The sequence below is a fragment of the Lathyrus oleraceus genome, chromosome 3, assembly GCF_024323335.1.
Source record: "Lathyrus oleraceus cultivar Zhongwan6 chromosome 3, CAAS_Psat_ZW6_1.0, whole genome shotgun sequence".
NCBI lineage: Eukaryota > Viridiplantae > Streptophyta > Magnoliopsida > Fabales > Fabaceae > Lathyrus > Lathyrus oleraceus.
The window spans coordinates 429,258,759-429,265,053 of NC_066581.1; the positions used below are offsets into that span (position 1 = coordinate 429,258,759).

The 6,295-nt window shown below is 39.1% G+C and overlaps 1 long non-coding RNA gene across 11 annotated transcripts; it reads left to right on the forward strand.

The window, feature by feature from the left end:
- The first annotated feature begins 2,574 nt into the window (after nt 1-2,574).
- LOC127128047 (uncharacterized) lies at nt 2,575-5,493 on the forward strand. Of its 11 annotated transcripts, none has more exons than XR_007805643.1 (5): nt 2,663-3,450; nt 3,526-3,695; nt 3,870-4,189; nt 4,290-4,333; nt 4,447-5,493. It is a non-coding gene; the product is annotated as an uncharacterized LOC127128047 (long non-coding RNA). The 11 variants fall into 11 exon arrangements; XR_007805640.1 differs by having other exon boundaries at nt 2,663-3,445; nt 3,526-4,189; nt 4,447-5,133; nt 5,258-5,493; XR_007805639.1 differs by having other exon boundaries at nt 2,663-3,445; nt 3,526-4,189; nt 4,447-5,122; nt 5,258-5,493.
- The last annotated feature ends 802 nt before the right edge of the window (nt 5,494-6,295 follow it).

Here is a 6,295-nt window from a genome sequence, read left to right on the forward strand (position 1 = left end):
AATAGAAATCAATACCGTCAGGTTGCTGCAGTGACAATTCCAGCACCTTAACCTCGTCAACAGCAACAACAGAGAGTTCAACAGCCGCCACAACAACAACAACAACAACAACGTCCGTATCAGCCGAGGCAGAGGATGCCTGATCGACGTTTTGACCCATTACCAATGACCTATGCTGAGTTACTACCTGAGTTGCTCAGACTAGGGTTTGTCGAATTAAGGACTATGGCGCCGTTGACAAAAATACCACATGGGTATGATGCCAACGTACGTTGTGACTTTCACTCCGGTGCACCGGGGCACCACATTGAAAATTGCAGGGCTTTTCATCATAAAGTCCAGGACTTGATTGATGCCAAAACTATCAATTTTGCTCCTGTGCCGAATGTTGTAAATAACCCAATGCCGCCGCATGGTGCGCACCGAGTGAATAGTATTGAAGGGGAAGAAGCTGAGGATCTGATGGTCAGTGTTGATGAGATTCAGACTTCTTTGTTGATTGTCAAGGGTCGTTTGCTGAATGGGGGTGTAGACCTGGGCTGTGATCAGGGTTGTGTTGATTGTGCTGAGTCTGAAAATGGTTGTGAACGGTTAAGGGCTGGTATCCAGGGTTTGATGGATGAGGGTTGTCTGCAATTCAGTCGGGCTGTTAGAGATCGTGGGTCAGTGTCAACTGTCACTATCTACTTCAAACCGTCTGAAGGACGTGGTCAGAGGGTTAGTGCGCCTACAACAAGTGGTACTCCTGTTACCATCTCTGCACCTGTAACCGCCAGCAATCCAACTACCATTGTTGCGCCAGTCAGAAGGGCTGTTGATACTTGGGTTGTGCCATGGAAATATGATAACGCGTACCGCAGCAACAGAAGGGCTGAGAATCAGACGAGGCCGGTAAATCAGTCGCCTGTGACTATCAGTGTGCCTAGTAGAACTCATGTGGTGGTTGTCGCATCTCGAAAAATACGATTCCTCGCGATGGTCGCGGAAAAATTTACATTCGAACAGAGTCGCCACCGAACTTTATTTATCCCAATGAAGGAATAGGAAAATATCGATAAAACCTTTTAGAAATGGAATAATGGTCGTCGCAACCATATTCGGGTTCGGGAGTCGATTACGCAAGGAGAAGGTATTAGCACCCCTCACGTCCGTTGTACTGAACGGGAACCTTTTAGTCCAATTTTCTACTTGAATGTTAGTTAAATGTTATTTGCTTGCTTCGAGTAATTAGAATTGATGATAGATATGGGTGAAGACCTCAGGAGGGGGGAAATGGGAGGTTTTTTATTAGTGTGCTCGCCAAGATCTCGCAATCTCGTGCCTACGTATCCTTATGGTGCAATAAGGAAATCAGAGCATTCGTAGTTCGGGGAACTACGGTTTTTGTTGGTGTCTTTTAATGAGCGACTGTGTAGATCGCGTCCTAAAGGCTAAACGCTAGCTTGTCTAACTCTCGGCGGAGGCTTAAGCACTGGTTTGTTGTGCGCATTAGAAAGGATTAAACAGTGTTCTTTTTGAAAAGGGTTTCGGTCACGCGGGGGTGACAAGTTGAATTGATGTGTTTGGGTGTTTTGTTTGGTTCCAATCGCGCGGGGGCGAGAAGTTAGGTTTGATTTGTTTGAGATGTTTGTATTTGGTTTGTGAAAATAGTTTGAATTTATTCGATTGTGTTTGAATTTGATGACGAAGATTCGAACAATGTGGCGTACGCCAATTATTCGAATAATCGAGAGATAATGGAGCGGATGCTCATTAATCTCCTTTTCATTTAAAGATTAATTATAAAAATAGAGACTTTTAGAATAATTAAATTGGGGAAATGATTTTAATTTTAAGAGTTTTTTAGGGCTTTAATTAAATGACGAAAATTCGAGCAATATGGCGTACACCAATTATTCGAATAATCGAGAGATAATAAAGCGGAAGCTTACTATTCTCCTTTTCATTCAAAATTAATTTAAATAATGCTTTTAGGATTTGTGATTAATTTGAGAAAATAATTTTAATTTTATAGAGTTTTAGAGTTTTAATTGAATGACGAAAATCCGAGCAATATGGCGTACGCCAATTATTCGAATAATCGAGAGATAATGAAGCGGATGCTCACTATTCTCCTTTTCATTCAAAGATTAATTATTAAAAATAAAGCTTTTAGAATTTATAATTAATTGGGAGATTGATTTTAATTTTATGGAGTTTTAGGGTTTTAATCGAATGACGAAAATCCGAGCAATATGGCGTACGCCAATTATTCGAATAGTCGAGAGATAGTGAAGCGGAGGCTTACTATTCTCCTTTTCATTCAAAATTAAGAATTAAACCTGGGAAGGAGTACATTTACAAAGAAGGATTTTGACTTGAAATCGTTAATGTTAATCGAACCTTAAACGAGAATGCTTCATCATTAAATTAAGAAAAATGAATTTGTTTTGCTAATATTGCCAATTAACTTCCTATTTAATATAATTCTATAACAAAGATATGGATTATAGGGAATAATAATTGATAATCAAACTAGATAATACTTCTACGATTATTATTTAAATCATGGACATCCTTATTCAATTAAAACATCCAAAATAATTCATAAATCAAATAAAGATATTTGGAAAATAGAAGGGAAGAGAAAGTATTAAAATATCGGACCAGAAAAGGCCCAAAAGATGGCCTAAGGCAAGGTTTAATGCGGGATGGGCCATAAGGCCCAAACCCTTCATAATCGGCCAACACGAGATATCAAGAAGAAGAAAAGATTGGTGTCTGCCTACTACCATTATTCCAGAGGCCACGTGTGTTGATGAAGTAAAGGGCAATTATCAAAGTGGCATCGGTAACCACATGGAAATATTTTGGGAATATGAACCTGCAGCATCTCAAGTCATAGCATTAAATCATTTTTTACTAACACACAAAAATGGAATCAGTCGATCCTTTGCTCACAGCAATAAAAACCAGTATAATTCTTTCTTTCCTCAAACCTATCTCTCTTTTTCGTTTTAAATATGTTCACTAATTTTTCACTGAAAAGAAAGAAAATAAAAGGTGAAAAGGCGATGAACACCACCCTTCAGTGCTCATCCTCATCCAACCCCAGATTCTTCTAATAGAAGCCACGACATTTAAACCTCCTAGATGAAAACGAACACCATAAACGAACACCATACTACCCTAGATGAATCCTCGACTCCTCCTCCCTTTTTCGTCTTCTCTTCTTTCCGTCGCCGTTATTGTTGTGTTGACCCCTTTGGATAAATCGTGGTTTTAGCTCAAGTTTGTTGAGCTTCGATGTGAAATCTCAACAAACTCCAAAAAGGAAGAACAGAGCTTTAGTAAGGTTTTTGACTCTATTTCTGTAGAGTAACGATGCTCTAGGAAGGAGTTTCAGCTCAGTTCCAAATGAGCTTCAATGCGAATGCTCAAAGAAACTTTTAGGGATGAGCTTTATGTGAGGTTTCTGGAAATTTTTGCAGCGTTTCTGTCAGCGTCTTTTTTTTTCAATGATTGAATCCTCTTATTTATATGCAGGTGGGTGGTCCCTATTCCAGGTGTTGTGAAATGAGTTGGCGTCGAATGAATAGCATCAATCCGTTAGAGAAGGATTTTGCCCCAGATATTGTGGGGACCAATCTTCATACAGGTTGGCTAGTGGAGAAAAACGTCTTCTCTTGAGCCTCTTTCTTGTGGTCCCCATTTTGGTATTATCTTTAACTTTCACCACCGTAAAACAAATGTGAACCGACTGCGTAGACCTCAATAACCACTGTGCCATTTAGATTTAATTATGACATGCTTCTAATCCTTGACTTTAAAGTATCGTTGGGTGATTAAGGACATTTTTACGATGCTTTGGTTGGATTGATTTTATGCAGGTGTGAATATAATAGCTGTTGTTCTGCAGTTGGTGTAGGTCTCACTTTTTGCAGCTCATGGTAGCTTATGCAGTTTGGATTCCGTGGTGTCTGGTTTTGGTAGCTTGGATCGCTACTGTATCATGTGGGACGCTGCCTTTCGCAAACTGTCATTGGATTCATGTTTTGATCTTAACGGTTAATCAACGGATGTGCAGCATGAAGCGTTGCAGTTTAGTGCATTGGGATGCTATCATTTCAACTCACCATAGCATTGCCAATCCTGTGCTCAATATCACCAACAATGATAGCAGGCGATAATGCGACATTCATACAGCTAGGTAGATTATGACCATGTGAATTATCCCTTTGGAACTGAATTTCTCATTTCGATTTACTCTTGCATTTTATTGTTCATTGTTGTTTGTGGATATGTCGCAGGTTAACGATGTAGTGGATTTCACTAATGTTTGAATTACCAACAGGTGACTGCATTTGGTTTATGTTATTTGGCCTCATTCATGGCATCCCAAAAACTAAACTGTAAATGAATTGTGCTTGTAGCGGCGTCTGACTTTTGGCCTTACGTTTTATGCAGCGGCTCGGTGTTGTGACTTCGCTCGCAGCTTTGGGTTCTTTTCACTGATGTGCCACTGCTTAGTTTTGTGCATGCTGTTGTTTGGTTGTTATTCTTGGTCATGGCTTGGGTGGTGATGTAGCCTGGATTATGCTGCAAGTCTATGACTTGGATGGTGATGATATTTAACTCCATAGCCATTTGAGCTGTTATGAATTTGATTCAACCTCACTGACTTTGCTTTGTCTACCGGACCTTACCACGATTGCTTTTCAGTGATGTACTTTGTAATCTTGTGAAAACTTGTGATACAGGTACATGAAACTTTGATACAGGATTTTCGAGTCTTGGCTTTCGTTTTAATGAGGTGATATGTATTGTCCCAACGACAATGTAATTGACTTACATTTGTAATGTGCCGATGAGTCTGGTTTTGGCTTTGTTTTGTCAACCATTGTAGCACTCACTGTAAAGTTTACCAATTCTTGTTTAATTAGGTAAAGGAGCTCAGACAACACACTTCTGTGCTGGTTCTAGCATTTCTCACTGTGGTTCGTGTGATGTGATCTTCTGATCATGCAGGTTTGTGCCTGCTGGACAAAGCAAAGTACAGCATGGTGGCCGAATTGCTGTGGCTCGTAAATTCGAAACACAACTCTGTTGTTGCAGGAAAATCAGTTTTGAATACCATGAGTTTGTAATAACCATGTACATTTTTAAGCTTTGTCTTCAATTGTAGGTTCAGTCTAGGTGTATGCTCCGCTCCATTCATGATGATTGTAGTGTTCTTGGCTTTTATTTCACTTATGTGATAGGCTTTTGGATTGTGCAGGTTGCGGTATGCTTATCGGGACATGTCTAGTAAATTCTTGGAATTACTTGAAGAAGAGAGTGCAATGAGTTGTATTGTTTAGCTGTTATGCTTTTCCAATGCTTGAATAATTTCTCTTGTAATGCCAACATGTCCTTAGATCATAGGCTAGGACCTTTGTAAACCATAAAGTTTATCAATACAATTGTAAATTTATGCCTTTATCAATAGAACCTGCCAATCTATTCCAATTCTCACATTCAATTCTTGATCCATCACACTGTGAAGGGGCTGAACATGTTTCAAACATAATTGGTCTGAATAACTCCATTTAATCCATTTCTGTTCAATTCTTTCCAAATAAGCCAATGTATATAAGCAAGCATGGAATTAGTTTCTGCACAACCGGACCATAGCAGGTCTGATGCACCAAATAACATTGCCTCATATACATGAAAACCTAACCCACTTCATCAAAACAACCATGACCTTACATTCGCTCTTCATTTTTTGTCTTCTTCTTCACACCTAAAACCCGATCCTGATGAAACCTCTCCATTCACGACCCTAAATGACGATTATAAATGACAACCCATGAATTCATCTTAAGTCACTCACCACTTGCTTGTTGACCTTGATTTACTAAGGTGAGAAAGATGCAAATTTAATGCAAGAATTGTTCTACACAAGATGTAGTGTTATTATGGTCCATCTGATATACGAATGAGTCTAGCTTGTAACAAACCAAGTTCATGGCTAAGCTTACGGGTTCATCGACATGATGCTTGTATGACAAGACTCACCCATGACCTTGATCCAAACTAGTATTCCCACTTAGATAGTATCCTTTCATTATGTTCTTTTCCTTGTATTCGTGTAATAAATCATACTTTCGGACGAAATTGAAATCATGAAATGCATGTTTCTAGGTAGTACAGAAATGATACAATAGTGATATGAAACTAAGGTGAGGTATTCTTGTGATGAAATGTATGTCATGCTATGCATAGGATGCAAAATAAAAATGAAATCAATTCTATGAAAATTTAAATATGCCCG